Source organism: Pogonomyrmex barbatus, unplaced genomic scaffold, assembly GCF_055798465.1.
Source record: "Pogonomyrmex barbatus isolate J1 unplaced genomic scaffold, ASM5579846v1 scaffold18, whole genome shotgun sequence".
In the NCBI taxonomy this organism is placed as follows: Eukaryota; Metazoa; Arthropoda; class Insecta; order Hymenoptera; family Formicidae; genus Pogonomyrmex; species Pogonomyrmex barbatus.
This window is the reverse complement of record NW_028297114.1, coordinates 3,187,365-3,215,068: the sequence shown is the minus strand read 5'-3', so window position 1 is coordinate 3,215,068 and position 27,704 is coordinate 3,187,365. Positions and strand designations below refer to the sequence as shown.

At 38.3% G+C, this 27,704-nt stretch overlaps 1 protein-coding gene across 3 annotated transcripts in view; it reads right to left on the bottom strand.

Moving 5' to 3' along the window:
• The window catches only part of LOC105431819 (RNA binding protein fox-1 homolog 2), a 266,891-nt gene that overhangs the window by 218,060 nt on the left and 21,127 nt on the right, over positions 1-27,704 (bottom strand). The gene's annotated exons all lie outside the window — the stretch shown is intronic.

The following is a 27,704-nucleotide window of genomic DNA, read 5'->3' as shown; positions in this document are numbered from 1 at the left end:
ACTGTATGCTCTTTCTAAAAAAAAAAAAAAAAACTAATTTTTTCAAAAAAATAATTTATTATAAAATTTTTGTTTTTAAATTTATTTTCTCACTCGGAATTGAATGTAACACGACACGATTTATTTATTTCCTGAAAACATAATGATCGATTTATCTATCGTTTCAGTCTGACGAGTGCGAAACACATGTGGGATAGATATCGTATAATTAAGTATAATTAAGAAACATGTCGAAGCTGCAAAATAACGGAGACTGACACCGATAGTATGGACTCGTGTTGCGCAAACAGATTATCGTATATCGGTTAAGCTGGTTTTCATGACAAGGAACGTACATTAGTACAGAGGAGAGACACCTTCGTGTCTCTCCCGGGGGATGGGCATAGGAAGCGAAACTCGTATGTATCCGCAAAACGAAAAGTTTCCATGGAAATGTCGCAGTTTAACCGAACGCTAGAATGTAGGGGACATGTTTCTCATGCAACTAACCGGTGCTAAAATTAAATTCCTATCGCTGCCAGCTTCGAGCTATCGGCAGAGCTTGCTTTCCGCTTGATTTCAAAATATGATATGTGTCATTAAGCCAAAATGAAGACAGTTTCATACTCTGTCATAAATTAACAATGCAAAAGTGATCGAAATATTACAGCGACGATCAAAATAATAAATCGAAATAAAATCATGTTTCTTTGTAAAATATGTTGAAAAATTTCATTTTTTATTATCGGAAGGAAACAGAGAGAGAGAGATACACGGGATGAGATCGTCGTGCGTTAGTTTTTAATGAGTCAAATTGCAACGAAGTGCTGTTTCATTTTGTAGGCACAAAGATACGTGTATTAATCTCATGAATAAAATCTTGTTTATCGTTTGTTATTCAACCAGCCAACGAACGTAGTAAAGCGCACATTTTTTCTGAAACAGTACTAAAAATTTCATCGCGTAGAAGAGAAAGAGAGTGAGCACGCCGGAGAAAACGCGAAAATAAATTTCTATGGCCAATCCGGTAACGCGTTAGAGGATTCAGGATTACCAAGGTTTTGTTCCGCCGTTAATCCTTTTTCGTCGTATTTCGTTTCAGTTAATTCCTGTTGGTGTTCCCCGCGTGACATCATTTATTAAACCCCGAGAGCCGGATTCGCTTTGCGCGCACGTGAGATGGTAAAACACCGTAAAATGGAAAATGCAATTCTTGCATATATACCGGATACAGATGACAACGAATTTTCATCAGTTCCGCGTGCACACTTTGATGTTATCTTTAAGCGAGACTCGAGAATCAAGTTTACCTAATAGCAGAAACAAAAATTTATTCGGTCACATACATAAATATTCCATATTTTTCCTCAGGTCGTAATTAATTCAAATTTTAATCGAATTTGCTATTGTTACGAAATTTAAAATTTAACATGTCGACATACCATTTCATAATTATAAAATTATAAAATAATTATTATTAAATAATATATTAAATATATTGATATATGATATATTATTTAATATCTCGGTACAAGAAATTTTAGGAAAATAAAAGTTATTTTCAATATAAAGGAATACATTTATACATTTTTTTATGTGATAAAATTTTATAAAATTTTTCTATATCGTAGTGTTAAATTGATAATAAAATTTCAAATTGTAAACGCACTCGACCGTAATTGTAACCGTATTCCGACCTAACTACATTTTCATCCTGACACGAACGAGGTTTACAACGCGCGATTCACGAGTTGAGTATCCTACCATCTACTACTTCGTCTCGTTAAATACAGAGAAATAATTATCGTATTAATAAATCCCTGAAGGCAGTGCTCTCGTTAGCGCGACGTGACGTCATTTATCAGAGCATGTTCTCGGACGCAGTCACGCACCGGATCTCAATTTGTGTGACAGAGCCGTCCGATGATTCGTGCCACCATATAAATCTTCCGCCGACGAAGAGCAGAATTTCATAAGAGAGAAACGCGTGGATCGAAACTGCTACAAAACAAATTGATTTTTCGCGACCGGGGATACGGGACGGGAGAGGCGAGGGGCGGTGTGTGTCCGCGTTCAATTCAGGTATTTTCGCGAACGGAACAGTCGCACAGGCATTTCCATTTCCGTGGTGAGGTGTACGTGTGCGTGTGTAAAGCTCGAAAATATTCGCACGCATAGTTCACACTTCACACGCAAAGTACCACGGCGAGAGCGACGATCGCCCGTAATTTCATATCGTCCATTTTGGATGGGTGACGTTAACGCAAACGCAGATATAACAGCCGATTTTCAGATTAAATATTATTAAATTTACGCGTGTGACAGCATAAAAAAAATATTTATGGGAAATGTCCATTTCCCTGCCTTGTAAAAGATGGGCGCAACAAGTCTTGCCATTGTGAAACTTGCCACGTGTGAAAATATACGTATTGTAAAGTGACACGCAACGTGAAATAATCGTGAAATATCAGTGTACACTGACGAAAAATATAAATATTAATTTATAAAAACAATCTCAATAAAAAAAAATCATGAATCGTGAAAACCCATGGATAGCGAATGGATTCATTTTCTAACAAATCGTACATCGCGGCGAGACATCTTGGTAAACCTTCAACGAAACGCGCTCTCGAAACAAAAGGACGCAACAATATAACGACAATGACGCTACTTGCAATTAAAATGAGAGTTTCCATCACGGTTAATGTCGGTGTCCCCGAAACGTGTCGAGATGCTATTACCATGATTCGCACGCGAACGCGTGCCTTCGTGCGGAACGAACGAAAATTCTGAGACGTGGATGAAAGCGCGAGGAGAAAGAAAAAGGGAGGAAAACTCGGCAAATCCGGGTGGCGAACGGATTATTTTTTTTGTTCGCCGGAAAGGTCCGATAATCTACCACCTGTTAGGCTTAAAAGTGTCGGATGAATCGTTAGAAGGGTCCAGCGCTGGAAAACCGGTCACTGAAAAAAATGGCCGAGTATAAGCGGCGCCCGGGCGAACGGGGGACACGCGCGATATATTTGCAGAGGCGAAAACCGGCGCGGCGCCAGGGTGAATAACGGCGCCGCGCCGGAACGAGTCGCCGGAATTTATCGGCGCGATTTTTCGGCGAAACGAAAACTACCCGCTTTATTTCGCACAATAACAAAGCTCGAAGGCACGCGCGAATTGAATCAAATGGTAATTGAAAAAAAAAAAAAAAAAAAAAAGAAAGAGAGAGAAAGACAGGCTATAAGTATCGAACCAGCCTCTGAATTCTCGATAAACGCCCGGCATTTCCGTAGGAAATTATTGTAGGATATTGAAGACCGATTTTTCTCTTCCCTCCCCCCTCCTCTCCCCCGCCTTCTCTCTCCGACATTCGCGTAAACGTGTTTTTTTCTCTAAAAGCTCGAAAAAATCGCGAGGGTTTTCGAGCGTCAAAGACGCTTTCTAGGGACTATTTCGGTTCCACGTCGATATTTGTTGCCGTAATAATGCAGTAAGTTCCAACGAAACGCTCAGGTATTCGATCCCGTCCAGGTGCTCGCGGCACGTTATTGTTCCCGCTCGTATTTCACATCGGCGGCAGCAAAGACGGAAATAATTTCATTTTTCCGCGGTCTACCGACGGCCGGTTTAACGGGTCAAATGGACACGCGCGACATGCCGCCGTGTCAGGAATGAAATTGCCCCGTCGCCGGTCGACGCTGGCTTTCCTGGAATTTTTATCGAAGGATCCCTTGGCAAAAGCCATCCGATGCCGCGCGGACACGAATTATTGCCACTGCGGAATTTTCATCCCGGTCTAACCTACTGGGAGCAGCAGCTGCTCACCTCCTCCGCTCAAATAATTTCCATTCCGCGATTCGCTTAATTCTACCCCACTCATCTACCCCTCTCCTCCGGCCGGTAATCTTCGTAGAATTAAGAAAATCGTATTATCTCCGCCGGTGAAGATCGATCGTCAAGGGATTACGAGTGCCACGAGCTCTGTCGTATCGAAAATTATATTGGGGTATTAGCGATCTTTTTAAAAAAAAAAAAATTTTTTTTTCGAAGACTCTGTTTTTCCCAAAGAGTGATAAACGCAATATGCCAAGCTTATATAATGGAGATACAAATCTACGATACAAATCAAATTTCAATAACATATATACATATTTCAATTTTCGCGATTCTATCGGACGAACTTTTTGTTTTACAAACGTGAAATTTTCATCATGTACTGGTGTACTATATATTATTCAATTAATTACTTGAATTATATTTGTGTATATTAAAAAAAATATTTTTATTTTCATACATATAAAATACTGCAATACAAATATCGCGCAATTGTTATACATAAGATAATGATGATTATATATTATATTGGTAATAAAAACATAACAGACTACATAATATTAATACTATCGAGTAGTTTTCTGAAGTGACATCTTATGTCATTTTCTAAATGGACTTCAACGGTCTGCTTCTACAGAATTTTAATTTAGTCGCAAAGCCACTTAAAATACATTTTCGCTACGATAAAATAGACGTCAGAAATCGATCGAGGAATACAATAGATAACGAGAAGCATAAATCAGAGGTTCCGCATATTGGGGATCGCCTTAGATATGAATTCTGAATATTCGGATGTGTCGATCTTCTCCCTCAATGCTATCTCCCACAAACTTTTTATCGAACCAACGTCATGTCGGTGATAGCGTTTTCTCGCGAGATTTCGAAGGAAAAGTCGCTCGTGATATCATCGATTTCGCATCAGGGCCTCGAAGTACCAACAGGGACGAATCGGCGAGACAACTTAATTAAGGAACGTTTCGCAGGCACAAACGTTCTCTCTCTCTCTCTCTCTCTCTCTCTCTCTCTCTCTCTCTCTCTCTCTCTCTCTCTCTCTCTCTCTCTCTCTCTCTCTCTCTCTCTCTTCTCTCTCTCTCTCCCCCTCTCTCTCTCTTTCTCTCTTCGACCACTTCCTACTTCCCTTCCTATGTTTTAATAAGCGCGCACACGGAGAGATCTAACAGAAACTTCACTTGTAAAATTTTACGACCTCATTATTTCGGAAACATCGATCAAATGATATAAAAATGATATATAAAATGATATATAAAAATATGAAAATAATTTATCGAACTACAATCTGAATTTCATATCTATTTCTCATACCAAAATAGTACACAGAACAATTTTCGCTGAAATGAAAAAGTTGTCCAGATTTCGTATAGATTTGAAAATAATTTCATTGGGACATCAAAATTATTATAGAAACGCTTATAATGCCGACAAAAAAGTACTGCAAAAAAGTTTTTTATTCTAGTGAACGATATGAATAATCCTACACAAATATTTCAGTAGCTCGATAAAATTATTTTCAGATTTTTAGACACTTCAGCAAAAAATGTTCTTTCTATGAATAAATTTAGTCGCGTCCTTTAGCCGTTTTTTGAGCCGTATAATAATTTGGACAAACATCATCGAAAAGCACTGCCGCTGCTCGGCGTCATTTATGCAACTTGAAACGGGGATGGGAAATTTAACTGGGTCACGTTTCGTTTCGCCCCGCGACGGCGGCTCGTCCCGCCGTGAAATTGAGCTCGGCGCGCAACAGTACCCGCGAAAGTGAACGAGCGAGTGAATTAAGTAGCCACGCAGATTGTCACATAGCGAGCAGACAGAACTTTATAATTGAACCTGCAAATTCGAGTAGAATTCGCAGTCGCGCGTCCCCAAAATTCGCGCTCCAAAGCGCAAATGTGAGCGTAAAGAGAGGCGATAGTTCTAACACAAAAAAAACGAACCGCGTTTGATTCGTTTAAAATATGGATGCGAACATGAATAGCAAATGCAAATGAATGTGAATATGAAGTGAATGTAGAGTGAATATGAAGTGAATATTAAAATTTCCTTTTAGAAATTTGACATTTTCTTGCGAGCTTTAATGTCTCGAGAACTTTATCGTATGATGAATATCGTATGATTCAAAAAGATCAATTAAGTTATTTGTACATTCAATCATAAAATTTCTTTCTGAAATACTGATAGAAATTTTTCAACTTTTTGAAAAAAGCGAGAATTTTCTTACTCAACGAAATTCTAAAAACGATGGGATGATAACATCATAGACATTTATAATCTCCGCTTTAATATTGTAATAATTAAAACGATCCTTTAATTATGTTCTCCGCTTTAATATTGTAATAATTAAAACGATCCTTTAATCATAAAATATTAAATATCAAAAAAGTATGAACGTCAATTTTGCCGCGCGTGGTAGATGTTTCATAGTTTGACCTCGATTTCATCAATATATTTACCCCGAGTAATTAATCAAGCTGCGTTTAACGTACAGTTTAATGCCTTCACTTCCAGCCAGAGAAAACCTAAGGTCAAAACTATATATTTCAATTAATTATTATGTTACTATAAGGTAGCTTAAACAGTATGTAACACGAGTGGTGCCACTCCCTTTTTACATGCTAAATACTCTAGGATATTTTGCGTACACTGCATAATACATATGCAACTTAGTACAAGCAATATTAATTAATCTATATAAAAATTTCTCTTATATTTGTCGCTCATGAAAACTTTTAAAGATACAAATTATCATAAAATTTATATTAATGCTGATCTAACATTTAATATTTTTTTAATCTATAATTTTAATCATAAAAATTAAATCAAAACTCCTCAAAATCTCACTTTTTAATTATCAACATGTCATTTTTTTTTAAATATTGCAGCATGCGCATTTCTTTAACAATACCATTTTCATGATTGTTAATCATAAAACAGATGACCTATTTCCTCATAAATAAGTGCATTATCGTAATACGATGTCACGTTTCATAAAATAAACTGACTTGTGCAAACATGCTATATTAAATGAGTCATTTTAATTTAGAAAGAACATTTGTGAAAACGTGTATGAGAGAGAGGTGTGTGTGTGTGTGTCAAAATAATCCCCAACGCAATTCTTAATTTCCCCATTAAAAATAGCTTCTTAAAACGTACATTTACACACGTGAAACAACAAATGCCACGCTTATGAAGTGCAAAATGCACTCTGCCTTGGCACCGCGGCTAAAGCCTGGTTCGGTAACGGTTATATCTCGGTCCAGGTCAGATCGTAATAATTTTCAATTGCGCCTCGCGCAAAACCGTGCATTCGTTGCGACCGCCATTAAAACCGGCAATGCGTAATTGCGATGGGACACGTGGCGCTCCTGGTCACGAAATGCCCGAAATTAACGACGCCCGGGGGTACGCGAAAAGTTTCGGGTGTTGTTGCGGCACGATTCGCGTCCCGAAAATTTCCGCGACGGCGGGCCTCCGTAACCGAGGAACTTTCGTTTTTGGCAGGAAGCCAAGGACCGCCCGCCGCATCGCTCGCGCGGATCTCTTATCACTGCTCTTTCGATTAATCGATCGCGGCACGAGAAGCAAGAGTCGTGGAAATACGGGCGAAAAGGAAGTAGTCTTCAATCAAACACGAGTGAGGGAAAATTGGAAAGCGCTCGAGAAGTGAGGCATGCCAAGATTAGAAAGTTGAGGATGATAGTCTGTTAACGGCAAGGAACAAGGAACGAGAAATCGCACGGAGATTATTTGCCGCTGCAGTTTCCGCTTGAAAATTATACCGCTAAAAAATACACTGAGAAAGAAATGGAAAAGATATATGTTCTTGAGGACACGCCAAACAATAATTCCAGGCAAATAAAAGTCACATAAAAAGTATGAGAAGGTGGTAGTAAAATGAAATTGAAGAATAGAAAAATGCGAGATATTTTACATTAAACGCGTCTTAAAAAGTGCCGAGAAAGATCCTTTTATATTTCCTATTATAAAAGGAGCTGCTTTTATATCTTCTCTCTACGTCTTCATCTCCGTCTACTTAATGGAGACGGCATTTGACAAGTAAGTTGAAAGTGCTTGTATTTACACAAAATGCGCGGAAAGTTAAGATCAATGTAACTCCAAGGGTGGTTTCGGCACAACCACCAAGAGCTCGACAATCTTCCCTCGACCCGCCATAAATCTGCCGTCCTTCGAGCACGTCGTAACTCTTGCGGCAGTGCGGTATAGGTCCTGCGCGGAAATTCACGAACATTGTTGCAAATTTGGCGAATATAAGTTGCGTAACCCCCGGGCGGAGGGCGCATCGCATGAAACTTGCAACTTTTGCCGTGCGCAAGTATAAGTTGAGCTGGCTACACCGAGCGAAGAAACGTAACACGATAGCATGCAAACTTCTAATTAAGCAGAAGACAGAACTCACAGTAGCAAGTAATTATTACAATCCGAGCGATAAATACGTATTGTCAGCTACAAATTAGCTCTTCGATAATACATCAGACAGGCATTATGGCATAATGATTTTCAAAATAATCTCACTCGAATATTCATTATATATAATTACTCGGTTGTCGCAATATTAAACATTATTAAAAAATTATATATATTAAAATAATAAAATTTTAAAAATATAAAAAAAAATATTATATAAGCATAATATTAAACAAGCAATATTAAAAAAAAGTTTCAATAGTTAGTAATTTTGTATACAAAAATAAATACTGATTTAGAACTCGCGTTTGCAAACGCTTAAATGGACTTAAAACTATTTAAAAATTTAAATAGATTTTAAAAAAAATAACAGTATTAATCACTCTTTTAATAAAATAAATAGAGAGACTTAAAAAGTCTTATATTTTTTCAAAAGCTTCAATCTATATTTTTCCAGTATTTCCACCGAATAAACGTATATAAATTTTTAAGTGTGCAGAATAAAGTCTTGTAAGTTCATCTTAATGGAGAAACGATTATATAATTTACGATTTTTGTCTCTCGATCAGCGTCTCTCGATTCTCGATAAGTGAATCAAGTATTAAATATAAAGTATTAAACATATTTCTCCAGGCAAGTGTGCGAAAATTTCACTGCTCCGCATAACCCAGTTTCATAGGAAATCTCGCTACATAGAAATGTCATATCTGTTATACGCGGTAAGAACGTTATCTAAATTGTTGCAGTGAGAGCGCGCCAATTATGTTCCCATTTATTTTTAAATGACTTGGCAAGTTCGGCGGATGAGCTCGCTCGTAAATGAACGTAGAATATTGATTACTCTTCTCTATTAGCGTGTCCTCCCCACGAGAGCGTGTGCGATAGCATGCGCCGTACCGTATCGAGGAATCGAAATTGCAGCAAGGAGAGATAGGGGAACTGTCCAAAATTAGTAGTCGCGTTATTCCGCAATAATATACCGTAACCCAATTCTCTTGTTGTTGCTCGCAGTTGTAGCATCGCGTGCACGTCAACGCGATTTGATTACTGGCAACAATTCCCGCCGTGTTAGGATAATAGTTAGAATTAATTAAATAAATTACCCAATCGCACCGCGAAGACTCGGCACGAAAGTACCCTTTGCACGTAACATCCAGAATTGATACGACATATTTGCAAATTAGCAATAGGTAAAATCAATCGCACCGCGCTTTAACGTCACTGGAATTCTCTAAGTGAAAAAAACGAACAGAATTAAAAATGTTTCACGTTCCGTTTCAGAAACACGATTAGACGGAATATAACTTTTTCAATAAGATTTCAATATGCCCGAGATAAATCGCGTCTAAAAGGGACTGCTTTTCAGTCTCCACGCGCGCATCCTTGATGCATAGTAAAATATTCTGGGAATCGAGATTCATCGACGACGAGCTTCATCGATTGATCGAACAAGTGTCAACGCGCGTCGCTCACAGCGAGCGTAATATTCGAAAACGGAATGCGTCCGCGATCTACGCCGTGACGGGAGAACTTCTCCCGTCACAGCGATGACTTAACGTATTTCCTGATGCCCTCCCTCCTTTCTGGCTTGCATATACATGTGCATTTGGTGTCACGCGATATTAAAGTACGCTCCTTTGGCAAAGTGCCAAATCGATGCCACTCCTCTTCCCCCCCCCCTTCCCCCCCCCTCTCTCTCTCTCTCTCTCTCTCTCTTTCTCTCTATCTTCCTCTGTTTCTGTCAGAAATTTCTTCGTTCGAGTACATCAAGTTTTCCCTTCCTTCTAAATGTGTGGCAACTTACTCCATTTCAGAACTAAATGATAAATATCTGTCGATGTTATGTTATAAAAATATATTCTGCTGATACACATGTTTATGATATCTTACACAAAAATCAGATGTCAGAACATCTGCTATATTTTCAACTTTGTCACAATAAAAATATTCTGCCTGCGCAGAGAATTTTAACTGGTGGAATAATGAAATTTCAAAAATATTAGTTGTCTTTAGTATTATTTTGTAATATAAATAAAATTTGTAAATATTATATTATAAATTATTTAATATATTTATAATATAATAATATAATTAATATAATTATTTAACATTATAATAGCATAAAGTAAATATTGTATTATAAATAAAAAAAATCTAATAAATAAATTGTAAAATTACTGGCTATCAATTTTTCTCAAAAGAATTTTATAAAAGCAATTAGAGATGAAGGATTCGAAAACTGAACGATATAAAAGTTTCGTCAAAATTAAATGTATGTTTACTTGTACGTTTACTTCGTAAGTATCAGGTCTTCTTTTCAGAGTACACAAAGGTTCTTATTACGAATGCACAAGCAGGTTCTTGAATTTCAAATTATCACGTGTCGAAGCTCAGACGACTGACGACATCCAGTCGTGGGATGTACGATTAGGAAAACAATATCGCGAGACAGGAACCGGCTTTCATTGTTCAACCGGAATTTCTGAGTGGCGATTAGCATTAAACGTCTAGAGAAAAATACCTGCGCAGCGAAACTTTAACCATGTCACGAACGAAGAACCTAACAGAAGTCGCAAACAGGAAATAGTCAAGTAGTAACTATCACTGGAATGAGAAGATTCCGGCGTCTGTCACCGATATGTACAACTTGTTAAACAAGGTAGAGAATGTTCAAAGTCTACTTTTGGAACGAGCATGAAACGACCAAGTAACGTGCATTTTCCAGAGACATGTTGTGCTAAAAGTGATAGCAGTATAATTCTATGCAAACGTTTGAAATTACTAATAAATACCATGAATGTGATTTTATTATAATTTATAATTAAAATAAAATCACAAGTTATATACACAAATTGAAGAAATACATATTTAGCAAATATGCATAATTATAAGCATAAGCATAAGCATCGCTCCGCGATGAATTTCCAAATTTACAAAGTCATTTACATATTTCACATCGTGAAACAAAATTTATACAGATATATCTGTATCTAACTAAAAGTAAATATTGATTTATTAACAGTTTTGCAATTTGTTTTGCAATGCGAGGAAAAAATTTGCGACGTGAAGGAAGAAATTTTGCTCGATTTTGCACCTTCATGGAAAATCGGCTGAGCGATTTATGACGCGCGAGGACACGCGATAATCGAAAAGTTAGCTCGATCGCAACGCTGCGGCGAAATTCGCGATAGGAGGGTGTCTAGAGCCTGGAAAAGGGAATGACTTTTCCCAGAAGGTCTCCGGTAATGCCGCACGTTCGTAGACCACAGTCACACACATACAGGCGCGAGCACTCTGTGCGTCTTTCATTTATGGGGGTGTGTGTGGCCCACATAACTCCTAAGCATACCTGAATTCACGCGCGCGCGCGTGGTGTGTGTGTGTGTGTGTATGCACGCGCGCGCGCGCGCGCAACGAGTGTTTATAGGTACGTGCACACAGAGCGAGTATATATGGGATAGAAAGCTGGGGCACGGTGGTAACGTCCCGGAAGCCAGGATCGATATCCAGACACGCCATCACCACCCTCGATTCTCCCTCTTCTCTTGTCTCCCTCTCCTCCACGCTCTCCTTCATTCCCTATCCCAGAGACTCTCGTCTGTTTATTTTTCCCTTCTGCCGTTTACCCCGCCGTCAGGAGGGTTAATGGACCCACCGGGATGTCTTCGACGATACGAACGAACTCGCCGCTTGCAAGGACCAGATTTTTTTCTTCCGCAGCATACAACGAAGCGCCCTTATATTTCCGTGACCATATCAAGAAGATATAATGAACCCGCATTCGATGCCAACGTGCACGAGATTTCGAACTTTCCGCAAAGTGACAATTAATCCCAAACGCAAGCGAAATGCGATCGATAAGAAGAATTGATATTTTTGAATTAAATAATACAAAACTAATTATTCTTTCATAAAAAACTATAAAAAACAGAATAAATAGCTAGACAAAGAGAGATTGCAATAATAGATAAATATCGATATTTCACATTTAAAATAATTCGCTGGCTTCCATTTATGATACAGCAAAACTGTTATTCATTATTGATTAATTTTCCCAATAATAATGTTCTTTTATTCTAAATTAAATTCAATTTCATCATACATATATCTTTAATTTTGTTTTAATATTTTGTATGTATATATGTATGTAATGTTAAAACAAAGCTGATGTTAAAAAAACATTACATACATAATATTAAAACAAAACTAAAGATATATGTATAATAAAATTGAATTTAATTCGGTAAACGGCAAGAAGGGAAAAATATATATTTCAAAATTAATATGTATTTGTGTTAATAAACAAATTATGCAAAAAATATAATTTAAAACTAATATGAACAATCATATTTTCGATCAGCTAAAATATCGTTCTGGATTTTTATAACATCATAAACTATCCTATATAACACAAGAGTACAGCTAGAAGGAAACAAAGGAAGTCAAGGGTGAAGCAGATAATAGTGCCTGCCCCTTTTTCAAACCAACTCGAAGTACTCCGTAAATTGGATTTAACCAACTGCATTGTGAATCGCCCTGCAATCGATTTTGGGCCAGAACAATGGCAATGCACTATTTCCTCTTCATTCCGCGCTCAAGATCAAGAAATCAGCACACAAGAATTGATATTGGTATTTCTAATAATGGCCCTTCATCTCTATTTTAATCAGAATAAAAATTATAGTATATTTAGTTTAAAAGAAATCTATACTTTCAAGGACTAATATTAAAATAGTGGTAGATTATTATGGAATGGCACATTTTCGCTTATAATATATTTAGAATTTTACGCGTGTGTGTGTGTATATATATATATATATATATATATATTCTATTATATTAACGTCGCTTCGTAAAAATAATCAGGGGCATTAATCTCCCGTCGTCGATTTATTTTATGCCAGATTATAACGTTTCGCTTTTCAAACATTCCGGCGTAACAAGATACAGTGTTATAATTTTTTTCCTACACATATCGCAAAAATCACATTACTCATGTCGCTTCTATAATAAATGCATAAAAAATGCTCTTCTTTACGACTAGAAACGTTCTCTATCGCTAATTTCCGGGGAAATGAAACACGGAAGGCACATAATGGATCTGATAACAATAAAAGTATAGCAACGTGAAAGCGTAAAAGATGGCCGCGAGGATAACAACGTTGACGAAAGTAATCGCGCGATAAAACATAATAATAGACAATAATAATTCATAATGTTCACGAGGGGAACGTACAGAAAACATAGTCAATAATCTCGGAAATAACCGTTACTCAGATGTCACGTGATGTAATAAGATGTCAATGAAATTTTGCTACAAATTGCTAAAATATACGCGGGTTGTACATTTGACGAGGATCTCGCTAAAAAATGATCGCGGCTTCGCAATCCCTTCGTAAGATCGAAAGATCTCTCCTCGGGAGGGGAAGCCCCAAGTTTGGCGGAAATTCAATCTTCCCGTCGAAACGCAGAGCGGCACATGGTTCCGTGCACCAGACTTCGCGATCTAAACGATCAAGTATTCATTTCCAATTACGTTCTCGAAACAAGATGTTACAGGTGTACAATGAGATACATAAGGTATAACGTATTTACATACAGGATGCGCAAACGATAACGATAAGTGCAAACAATCCAATCAATAAATTAAACTGCAATCCGAGATATAAACGACGTAATTATTGTTCTTTCATGACTTAAGATAATTTCCCGCTATTAGCATTATAATAAATTAAAATATGAAATTATTAAAATGATACGTGAATGTGCATTACATTTTCAGTGTAATTCATAATTAATTATTTTATTCAAATAACGCGATTAATTAATTCGCATTTAATCCAATGTTTTTCATTTTTAAATTACGTTTTTCATTGAATGTAGGTTTCCTTAAATCTGCTTGATAAAATACGCATGTTCTTTTGTTACTTGAATATATGTACTAGATTATCTTTCTCATATCTGATATATGATTCATAATTATAGGTCAGATATCAAGCATGAGGAAGTTATGAACATTACATTTAATGTAATTAATATATATCGTACATTCTGGAAATAGAAAGATATAGATTTCTACAGAAAGATATGAAAATTATATTTAATATAATAAATATATATCACATATTTAATACATAATTTATAATTATATATTTTTTTCTTAAAAGCAATTTTTGCATTAATAATTTCTACATTACGATCGGTTGCAACTTGATTTGACAGCCTACAAATGTTGGCAACAATCGTGACGGATGCTTCATTTTATACAACTAGATCGCTGGAATCATCAAGGGACATGGCGAAGATCCACCGAGTGGATTTGGTAAATTAGTATACCTGACTAATCTGATTATCTCGATGTTGATACGTATAACGAATCTGTTACAGATAAACGATACTGCGAACTGAAATCGCTCACAATTTGATACGGAATATTACGAATCGTTTATTACGAGGCACAAAATTTTTCGAAAAGGGATAATTGCATTTTCGCCGTTCATAAAAATATTTGTATGCCGTATGTACACACTCGGGCAGATCGCCGGTAATTCGAAAGCGAGCAAAAATAATTACGTCGCTGCAAAATTCATACGCCGACGATTAAAACGCAGACGGATAAAACAACTCGCAGGAACGTCGGCCGGGTGCATACGCACCCTTGCATAAATTAAATTCCTATCTAGCAAAACCCGCGTAACGTTAACAACGTCGATTCTTTGTCCGCATTAACAAACGCTTATCAGCGTCGCGCTCGAAAAAGTACCTGCGTCCTACGACTAGACGGTCCTTTCAATCAGCGCAAATAGGCTTGCCATTTGATTTCCAGTGCAAAGAAAAAGAAATCAGACTGGAATAACTAAAGCGAGTGTACAAATGACTGCTATTTGTTAGCAATGTTGACGAGCACTGAAATCAATAAAATCAATAAAATCCAGAAGGAAAACGTGATCGTAAACATCGTGAACATCTGGAAAAACAGTCGTGTCAAATATTCATTTTTAATACATAAGAATAACGTAAAAATGTATAAGACGAGATTTACGGAAAGCTAGATAGAGGCTTTAAATTAGAAATAAATTTGTTGAATAACACAGAAGTAAAAAGTCGAAAAGAAAGAGACGCGAGACGATAGAACGTCAGTTTAAACCCGTCATTGCACGTGGTATTTATAGAAATCGTGGCGGCGTGTGTATCTATATTTCTATGAATTCCGCGCGGGTAAAAGGGAAAGAATCGCGGATTAATGGGAACGCGGGGGATAAATCACTGACTGCCGACGATCTTCTCGAGCGTGATAACGTCAGGTTTTGTTTTTATCGAGTCGACCACCATCGCGCGGGTTTATGCGAAGCACGAGCATCGCGCGATACGTACGATACGTACAATACACGGGAAAGAGAACGTCGACGTCGACGTAGTCGTCGAGAGAAACATATAGCGACGGGGGTGAGTTAAGGGAACGCACAAAGCCGCCTCTGTCGAGAGGGAATAGAGGCGTTCTCTGTGCTTTCAGACATCGCAGCATTATGCATCGCGCGCAGAGACCGACAGACCGACAGACCGACCGCCGTCTAGCAGGACCGTCGTGCCGATTCGTGCCCCGGGACGATTTTCCCTCCGCGAACTACTCTTTCGCCGAACTCTTTCGCGGAACTCCTTCTACAACCGCCCGGCCCGGCCCTGAAACGATATCTCAGAGATCCGCCAAAGAGAAAGATTTACGAGTGGCTCTCTTCGCGATAAAGCACCGGGCGCAGTCGCCCTGTCTGGAAAAATACATCTTTCGGCGGAGGGATTCACGGGGGATCTTCATTATTAAGGATGAGCAAGAGCACTGTTCTAACATTCCGAGGACCGTGTTCGCATATGCGCCGCTGCGGAGAGACCGGGAGAATGTTCTCGCGTGAATGTTAAATTCGGGATAAACTCGACTCGCCTCGCCTCAGCTTCGTGACGCTTGCGGTGATTCGTGTTGATCTTATCTGTCACTTCTCGTTTGCGACGATCGCTTTCGTAATCTGCCTAATCACGTCAAGATTTTCGGGGTCAGATATCTCTCCCGCGAGAGCAACGCGTTTTGCAGTTTTTTTACCGAACAATTATTTCTGATATTTTAGTAGTAGTGAGCCAAAGGGTTAACTTGGCGTGATCGCAGCTTTATAATTAAGAGGAAAAATATGTCGCCCTACATAAAATCTATTGCGTGAAATGTACGTCCGCTATTTTAATTCACAGGCATTTATTTCACTCACGTAAAGGAATTACATACTCGCGTGATGGATCGTTGTTTTTTTTTGCCCTATTTGCTATTTTATTTGCTGTTACATTTACTAACGCTAAATCAAAAGCTGATAAATCCTATGATCTTTAACTTAATGTCATATAATAAGAAGTCATATAATTACATTATACGTTTCACAACAAAACCTGCATGTTATTCAATATGTTCTTCGCATTCGAATAAAATCGCGTGTACGTGTTTTTATTATTTTCACAAAATAAAAGGGAAAAAAAAAACCTAAAAAAAAAAATCAACGGGATACACCATGAAAAATTTCAACCACGCCCGTATCTCGTTAGAGTTATGAAAATGTTATGTAGTTCGAACAAATGTTTGGCATAAATATTTTTACTGGGCAATGTAAAGTTTGAAAAATTGCCAGGGGCGTCACGAAGCGAAGAAATAAGCGAGAAATGTGCGATATAACTGAAAACTCACGACCTATTTCATCGATATGCCTCCAAGGGAGAGGAAATTGAGCCAATTCATGTGAATTCGACTAATCTCGCCTTGCGAGAGCTACGTGAGCAAGAATCCGAACGGTCTATTTTCTCTTATCCGCGTACATGTGTGCAAACCAGTTAGCATGAAGCGGGAAAGAAGGCACTTTGTTTTAAGGAACTATTACACGGTCTGGCTTACACGCCATTACACGCTACGTACACGGCCGTCCTGCAAAGTAGACGATACTTCCTCACAGTTGCCCCGAATAAAAGTATTAAGAAGGAGCCAAATGTGAAAAGGAACGTACCCGTAAAAATTCAATCTATTTTTTGCACGTAGATGACTCTCAAAGGGAAGAAAACGCGAGTCGTTCACATAGTGAATTTTGTTAAATATCTCTGTGTCTAAAATTGCAAAGCGCCGAATGGAATCGAGTTCTACTAAATTATAATATAATTACAATCTAATAAATAAAACGACAATATCTGTTCTTTCATGATCAATGGAGAAGAAAACTTCGCATAAATCAAATAAATTATTATGTTAAAGTTACGTAATAATACTGTAATCAGAGTTTTATAACGGCGATGAGATAATCTCCCTCCTCTCCCTTTCCTTCTTACGAGGGATGACGTTTTCATTACTTCGTTCGTGTATAATATCAAGTAAATATAAGGCGTACAAGTATATTGCAACGATTCAATATCAAGGGAATCTCATTAACCCACCGGGCTTACGTTCTGACAGCTAATTACCATCGGTGTAACGGTGCAGCTGCAGTTCGATTATCATCGCCGTCGGAGAAACGGCGCCGCTTTATCGAAGTCCGTCAAGAGAACTCCTCTCACCGGTCGGTGAATATCAGTCATACGAGGCCAATAAATTTCCGTGCAAGAAATCTTTTGTCCGCTCTGCACCGCGATGCCGAGCTAGAAGACGCAGATTTTTATGCTGCGTCTGACGATTTCTCTCTCTTTCTCCTTCTTCTCCCTCCCCCCTCTCTGGCTCTCTCTACTAATGAGAAGTCATAATCATTAAATTGCACTTTCATTGGCCGACGGCGACAGCCAAGGAAACGTCGATGGTAAAATCGAATCCTATAACAGCGGACGATAAAAGCCCGTCGAAATGTCTAACGATGTGTTCTTCAATTCTTTAAAGCTTTACCGCCAGAGATTTACGTCACTTGGCACGAAGTAATGGGCAAGTAAAAATCGCAAATCGTAATTGCGAAAATTAATCGTGTGTAAAAGTCTCACTCGCATACGAAAAAATATCAAATATGCATAAAAAACTATATTTACGATATTAAATAACTATATCACGATATTAACGTTAAATAATAATATTCAACTGTGATTGTTGTAAATATCTATGCTGATCAATAATAATTCTATTATACTACTTTGACATTTATTTTTTAAGCCGAATGAAATTACCGAAAAGACCGATTAATTCCCGCGCAATAAATAATTATCGATTATTTATCTACTCCTCCTGATTTGTCATTAATGCTACCGTTAACCCTTCAACCAGCGGAAAATTATGGAAAATGTTAAGTCGATTACCGTGGAACTGCTAAAACCGATTTCACCGTAATAACGTAAGTGCTGCGAGGGCGTGAAACCGCCCGTCCTTATCGCTCGCATCAGCGCGATGCTCGATTGCGGCGGTCCTTTCCAGATCGCCGGAGAAATTTAATTTCCAAGTTTCGTCGGCCCTCCTCGCGCGCGTGTCAATTATTATACGGCGAAAATCTCATTATCTTACACACCATTAATATCTACGATAGCGAGGGGCGGCGCGCCGTTCCCCTCCTTTTTAATGGAAATGAATCTCGCCCGAGGGACAAGCGGAAGAATCGCCGCTTCGTTCGATTAACGGATACGCGGTAAGCCAATGCATCCTCGTCGTGCTATCCGAGAGAGACCTAGAATCTGCATCTGAAGATCGATTAAAATGTTAATATCGCGTTATATCTAAATGATAGATCTATCTCAGCTAAGCGCCACGCTGACGCGTTTATTATGTGTACCGAGCGTGTACATAAAACGGAATAACAGAGTAACTTTTTCCTACTAACGGACTATGGACGATATCGATATTGTTTCGACGCAGAAAGCGCGGATACGACGAAGTGCACTCAAATATCCGTCACAGATCCGTCTGTGTATCCATCGTAAGTTCCGTGATGTAGGAGCGATCCAAGAATTACGGATCGCGAACTATCGACAAGAAGAGTCAATCGAGTTCCATCCTAACTGCTTTCAAAGGGATCTTCCCTGCAAGATGAAAAAGTTGCGCGTCAAGGGGAGTTCGTTCCATCTTCACTCGCGAGGCTCATCCCGCCATTCTTTCGGACTTTTGTTGAGTGATCGTATTGACTCGCCTACTCCACGGGAGGATAAGACTTCACGGTAGTTTCGCAGCAAAGCTGATAAACTGGAAATGATGGCAATTCGAGAAAATCTCGTAAACACCATGTTATTTTCATCTTAAACTCCGACACAGCGTGTCTTTGATCGAATGTACTCGTACGAGTAATAGATGATAAAACGTTATCAGATAGAGATATACATCGGAAGAAATAAAGTAATTTATCAATTTAATTTAGTAATTATTTAATTTAATTTAGTTTATTTAATTTTATTTAATTTAAGCGGCCATTAGTATTGGAGCTATTTACTTTCGAAATTTTTTTCAATATTTGCGTTTCAGAAAAGATCATTTGAAACAACGCCAGAAATTACTTGGAATTCTCGGAAAAACCAAATCATCATAAAATTTATTTAAAATCACGTATGTATTTTTTTGCTAGTAATTTAATAAAATTTATTTCTCTGTGCTTCTAATATATTAAGAATTATTGATATACTAAAATTAATAATGGTTGCTTAAATTAAAACATAAACATAGTGAACTAGATATCGCAAACAATGAGATGTATCGAGGGGAAGCTAAGCTCGCGAGAAGAAGGCAAACAAATCAAAGAGATCTCGAGTGGCTGCTCCGCGAGACAGAAAACTTTCGAGGTTGGTAAAGTCTGTTCAATCTGCACTTATTACGGAAGCCTCTTCTCTCTCTCGTGGAACACCCGAGCAAAGTGCTTGTAAGGTCGCTGACAGCAAGGTGGAACCCGAGTTTGTAATCACGAGACAACAAAAAGAGAGCCAAGACGGAGGGTTAGAATAGTTGGGAGAAAAAGAAGAAGCCAAAAGGGACGGTACGAGAGAGAGAACATAACGCGGCACTTGACTTCGTCTGACCGTCCCTTCCGTTCGGTTATTATCGGCTGGTCGATAACAATCAATCGGAAATCCGCTTAAGTTTAAATCCAAGGACATGTACGTATGTATAATTATTACATAATCCCTAAAAAGGGGTATTCTTGCGCTAATATCTCTGTTCACTTTCGTATATTTTATACTTCACTACTAACTAAATGTTACTAAATATGCCGCATAATATCAAAGTGCATTCTGCATCTTTTCTAAGATAAGATAATTTTCTGCTGATAATTAAAGATTTTTAAATATTAAAAACGGAAAAAAGAAAATAATAAATTAAAAAATCATTTCAGAATATTCTACTATAATCGAACGTAAAACGTTCCATCTCGCAACCAGCAAATAAAATTTCTTCTGGTTTGTATATAAAATTATTTTAAAATAATATCTCCCGGTAATGATTGACATTGAATTTTATTGTAAAGATTTTATTATGTACTCTACATTTTGTGAAATATCAATAATTTTCAAGATATATTGTTTATATATTGCATAAACTCTCTTGTAACATGAAACCAGCTGAGACTAAGTAGATGACATCATCACGATAACAATTTCATACATCAGAAGCTGCACAGATTACACATAGATTACAAGCGTATTACATCTACTAATATATTAACAATAAACAGATACATTAAAACATTAAGCGTATCAATTTCATTTTAAACATATTCATTTTAAAATTATATAAATTGTCTACAATCCTATCTTGCAATTTACAAATTTATATATGAATTTATATGTATTTTTATAAATATATATAAATATATATACATATATATATATATATATATATATATATATATTTATAAAAATCACGAAATATCAATTCAAATCGAAGAAATTATTACGTATAATGGTCGGATATTTTTTAGAAAGATTAGAAAAATGTTATGAACATAGATACCCATATTCACGAAACGTTTCTTCTGTTTCGACATTTAAGCTCCCGACGGCAATATAAAACTGATCGGTCGAATCCCGCATAGCAATATCTTGACTGCAATGTCCGCGATATTGCAGTCGATCTGTCGTCGCACAGCAGCCTCGGAGAGAACGATTCGGTACTGCGGCAGTAAGCAAGAAAGAACGACAAACGGTGTCTCGAGGAAAAATCGTCACTCGCCTTTCCAATTACGGGATACTACATCACGAACAGCTTTCTACGGAGTTCCCGGAGGGACATGTGTCCTCCTTTAAGAGATCTGTATCTTCAAAGTGATCTATACCGAGTGATCTAGCACGAGTTCCATTCGCTCGCCAGCAGTCGTCCGACTTATCTTCTTAAAGTCCCTTTCGAGCTCTCACATCGCGTATCACACGCGATATTGCGATCATGAAAGATGACAAGTTAATTTTCGCGTTTCTTTCTCTCTTTATTTAGTGAAAATTAAAATGGCAAATACACGATCTACTTTAATACAAAAAAAGATTGCGGATTTACAAATATTAATTATCCTTTTACAAATTATTGTATGGCAAAAAAGAGTAAGAGTTAAAAATCTAGCATATTTAAATTTATAGTCGCAAATTATTTTTGCCTTCTCTTAAAATCTCTTAAAAAAAGCTGAACGTTGCTCTATCCTGCAACTTGCATACAATTTCCACAACCGCGACCTATAAGTCGGCAATCTCTCTCTCTCTCTCTCTCTCTCTCTCTCTCTCTCTCTCTCTCTCTCTCTCTCTCTCTCTCTCTCTCTCTTCTCTCTCTCTCTCTCTCTCTCTCTCTCTTGCAAAGTACCATTTATCGACTTAAGTCGCGCACGACGTCTCGCGGCGAACAGCTTATCTCCTCAACAATACACCTATTTAATATGTGCGTCGGAGAAACGAGAGGCACAGATTAATATACGACTAGGATATACATGTATGTAGACGTATTAACATTGCATACACGAGACGCTCGAATTAAGTACACAGTTTCATAAACGCGCGTTTGTGTAGACATGTGTACCGCCGCGATTCTGGGCATCGTGGAACATCGTGCCTTTTCTCAACGAAGCCAATCTCTCCAGGTTCATCCCAGGGTCAAGCGAGATAGAACGTGCTTCGACGAACGTCACAGACGCGAAACAAGATGGTCGAGACGATTGATCCGCGAACTGAAGTAAGAAAAGCCGCAAGAGAGTGTCCGCCACAAGCCGCCAAACGTTCGCGAAAGTTTCGAGTTCCAAATGGAATTGCTATGTCAGATCGAAGACGGCCAAATTTACTAATAAATGCAACCCAATAATTTGCAACTGATGCGCGAAATCAATTATTACTTTCAGCTATAAAATAATGCAAGATGATAATGGTTACGAATTTTAAATAAATGAAAACACATTTTTACCACACAAAATGTCTTCTAACTTTCCTGTGTAATATAATCAAAATTTAATTTCTGGAGAAACAGAATAAAATTTGATGTTACTCGAAAAACAAGGAATCTCCAATTAAACTATAGCCATGTTCTTCAAGAGAAACGCGTGTTTCCTATCTATGCATCAGTAACTAATAACAGCCTGCAACTCGGAAGACATAACGACCGCAAAGTGAATTTAGCCGATTCCAGCGCCAAATCTTAATCTGCATTTGAGGATAGAATATTAGCATCCGCGGGCAAATAGCGCTCGATAGTATCGTCATAACCCCAAAATCGTCATAACCCCAAACTAGCCGCTTTAGAGCATTCTGCATCGAATGAAACTGCGTCACGCATCTGGGAATATGCATTCAGATCAACGATATACAGAACAGATGTACACACGATGGAAACGCACAAAATGTCTGTACGGGGGGGGGGAGGGGGGGAGGAAACAGAAACAAATTGGAACAAGTTGTGGCTCGCCGGTTGCATGGCGGAGAAAAAAAGAGGAGCCTCGCGAAACTTTCGCGATTGCATCTGTCCTTGCTGGCGGATCCGAAACAACAGCGGAAACTGCATTTTTCCAAATGGTCGCCGATGGAATCTCTTGAAAAAATGAAAATACCTTTCACGAGGGCACTTTCACAGGATATTAAATAACGTACATACACGACGCAGATTGCAATAATTAAATTATGTAGAACCCAGCAATTATTTCAGAGAAGCTCCTCATTTATCTAAAGATCAAGATAATTATAATTCCTAACTAAATTATATTTAAACAAAATTAAATCTCCTGAAAGTTGAAACAACTGAATTCTTATAAAGAAGAATCATTTTTTATATTTTGCATTTTGGACAGAGATCCTTAGATATTTTTTTTTTTTCGATCTTAAAATCGCTAAGAGGAAAGGGCTTGTTACATTTAACGAGCAATCGTTCCTCGAAGGCTGCTTACAGGCTGCTTTCAATCTATTAAAAAATTAATATAAACGCAACAAGACCGCCGAGTATAATAAAGCGTATTAACGAGGATACCTTTCTCGCATGCAGCCCCATAAGGACAAGGAATCTCTCTGTCTTTCCGAGAAATTCTGCCGAGGGTGGATCGCGCGCTGGAAAGGTTGCTTAAAGGGGGGGGGGGGACTCCGACCCATAAATTCCAGCAACCCCCTACGGGCTACGCGGTAATTGCTCGTTTCCCTGACTGACTGGTCCCGAGGCACATAGGAACCGTCACTGACCCATTGTGGCCGGTGGACGCATAGATTCCAACTGCATTGTGGGTAATACGAGCGGCTAATACAACGGCGAATAACGGGCACATTAACAGTTTTGCCCGGCGGATACGAGCCGCAAATTACAGCCTTTGACGGTATTAAACAGTTGCGGAATTCAAATATCATTCAAATATCAAATCAAAAATAAATTGCGATACAAAGCATAAACCGCTGACTGAAGCGCTAATGATTAAAACATTTCTTGTTTTTGCGCAGTCAGACACGGGCATTGCATATTTATTTCTTTATAAATCGCGCATAAATATAATAAGGTTCGTTACGATACTACTATACGTATATTAATGTATTAGAATAAAAAGATATTATTAATTTTAATAATTGATTTTAATAATTCTTTCTTTTATCAATACTTTTATTTTTTTTTTTTTTCTTTAAATAAATCAATAGTTTGTGAAATAAGCTCAGAATTGTACATGCACTCATTCGGTGTTTTAATACAACATATTCGTGGATGAGTTCGGTAATCCTATAAGCTCACGAGATAGTGTTTTTAATTTTTTTTTTTTTTCAACCCGTGATTAAAATATTTGGCAAACGTGTTGTTCATCACGCCGGTTTTTTTTCCCCTTTTCCTTTTCACATGTGATTTTTGCCAAATATTATTAAATATTCGGCCGAATGCAATCCCAGTTTAAAATTAACGTAAAAATTTGAAGGTTCGTTTAAGATATATCGATCATCTATTTAAACAAACAACATCTCAAACAAAATTATAACAATTTATATCGATAAATTTCTAGGTAATTGAACAATATAAATGAGATATAAACGAGAATTTTCGAACTTTCGATTATTTCAACGTAATACAAAATCTCTTATTTTGTACTCGGTATGCAAGAAGATTTATGTTTAATTGAATCTTGGATCATAATAAGTTTATTACGTTTATCATCTCGTCGAAACTCCTGCACATTAATGAAATTTGCATGTTAATGAGAGTCTTGCAAGAAGCTCAGAATTATTAAAATACCAAATTATTAAATGTTGCGCTTACTGTAACATGCGCCAATTTTATTAAAGATTTGTTGAAGTAAGTACGAACGCGCGATATTTTGAAAGAGCTCCACAAATTTTTCGCGATCCTAATTAAATATCCTGCGCGTTATTACACGCCTTATCGCATCTTTCTCGAGCGACGAACTCTCGTCAAAATTTTCTCCGTTGGTCCATCGAAGCAGCTAATGCAGCTCGCAATATGCATCCTAACTGCATTGTACGCAATCTGCCGCGAGCAATACGACACACGATAAACACGTAGCGAACCCTCCCTACATTAACACAGTTTTGCCCCGCCAGAGTAGCCGCTCGGAATTCTCCTGTGTGTCAACCAACATAAACGTACGGCCAACTACTTTAACGGAATTCACGCGCGACATACTCCCGCGATAATAAACTGACCATCTATTGATTGTTAACGCGACGCGAATATCAATTTTCGAAGTTTTCATTATTTTGAAGAACGTGGCGAACGACCGAACAGCTTCATTATCGTTTCGCATTTTTGCCTCCCGCTCGTATAATATTTCATCTCGGGATAGAGAATTGTTAATCCCTTTACATCCCCCCCCCCCGCCTCCCTCCCCCGCCTTTTATCTGCGCGGCTATAGGCGGATTTATACATCCCATTTTTCCCATAAATCAAGCCCTTAATTTATAAAGACAATGTAAGGATGAAATAAAATTTAACTCCGTCGATCTGTTAAAAGTTAAAAGTACCGACTTATCGATAGATATAACGCAGAGATCAGATCGCATTTATGATAAAGTGCCGTAATGCAATTTGTCTACCTCGTATCAAAATCAATATTATAGTTACACGACATGAAATCCCGACTGGAGGAGTCTTTTTCATAGAATATTTTCCGCAGCGGCACCGTGAATTCTGTCCACGAGAGACATCCGGGAGACCGTGTTTCACCTCAAAACTTGTGACTTTGAGAAATATCCTTACGTGAAGGAGGTTACACGCGACAAAGCGACTTTTACGTTCCTAATAAAAGCGACTCTTACATCCCCGTTGCGTCCCATCGCGCTTTTTTCCCTCGCCGCGTCGCCGGGCGTTTTCATGGCGTTTTCATGGAAAACGCCGGCGCACGCGGGAAATCGACAGATGCCTACGAGGAACAAGAGCGAAAATGACGGCGACAACTTCATCCAGCCACGTTGCAGACGATATATAATTGCATACCGCGTCCAATTCGCTAATGGCCCGCGCGCATGCAGGACGACTCTCCGCTTTTACGCATTCATCCGACAACGGTTACCATTATTAACCCAGTTCGTTACTACGATCACGCCGATGATGGATTGCCCCGACCATGCCCCGGGCATGATTCATCGTTATCGACGGCGTTCGACATGATCTATCGAGATTAACGATCGCCCGTCGGGTGCTTTCGGCTCTTATTCGATGATCTTCTTGATCCCCGAGCGCAGGCGGACGGACAATGACGAGAGTGACACGAGACCCGAGTTTCCTTTTTATATTCAAAAACACGTTCGAAAAGAATATTTCAGGCAGGATGAATCATTGAATGAAATAAAAATCACGGTGTGTCACGGTCTTTACAACGGATGGTAATTAAAAAAAAAAAAAAAAAAAAAAAAAAAAAAAAAAAACGTGTTTGGCATTATTTTCGCATCTCTTATCTCTTTCTTCAGATTTTTAGGACTATTTGCGATTAAATTTCTTGTAAATACTACTTGTATACTACTAGATGATACAGGCCATACAGGTGGTATTTTCTTTTCTCTTATTTTCCCGAGAGTTTCCTCTCACGTTTCTCCGCAGAAACATGAACTATTTTTACAAAGGTTTTTTTCATTAAATCTCCCTGTCTCATTCGGTATATACTAAAAAATAAATAATTCCATTGCAGCGCAACTTGGACGAAGGAGAAAGAAAATTTCGAAAAGATAGACAGCTTCTCCAGTTCTCCAGTCCTAGTAAAAGGAAAAACTTTTATAATAACTCTCGACTTTTACGTAACTATTTTAAGGAAGTGCTCGCGCGAGTTCTGTTTCGTCGTCACGCGCTCACCTCTTCTTCTCTTTCTCCTCTTTTTCCCTCTTCTACGTTCGCTACGTATGAATATCCGCGCGATCTCGTGCACCGTTCACTGGCCTCTATTCAGCCAATATTCTCTCCGCCTCGCGCGCGCTTCTTTTATCGCCGGACCTTGACTATAAAATACGGCCTCCCTTATTCTTCGCTCTGCACCTCCTCCACCACCCTCCCCCCCCCCTCCCCCGATTATTACTTTCGACGCGCACGGACGCGATGCCAACGCCGCGCCGGCGGGCGCGATAACGGAAAAACTCGCGTGATAGCGATGCATCCGCGATTAATTCCGTTTCACGTGATCGCCCGGCACAATAGAGCAGAGTCGATGCATGCGGAAAATAAATGCGCCGCGCGGCAATTTCGATCGTTATACAACGATCAATCGCCGTAAAACGTTTCCCCCGTTAATCGAACCGAGTAAATGACTTTTATACGCGCGCGTATCAAAATTGCTGTGTCACGCATACACACAGAAATATCTCAACTAGTAAGTTCCATCGTTTCTCTCTCTCTCTCCGTTCTGACTTACTTAGACAACGAATTCTCAATGAAGCCCCGTATGGCAACAAGGCCAAATATTAAAAGTACTAATTCGAACTTACATCCCCATGTAAAACACGTTGACATCTAAATTCGACCGCGACACGAGGCGACTTTTTAACGAGTCAAAAAATATCCTTCGTTTTTTTTTTCTTTCTTTTTTTTTTTTTTTATACAGATTTTTATG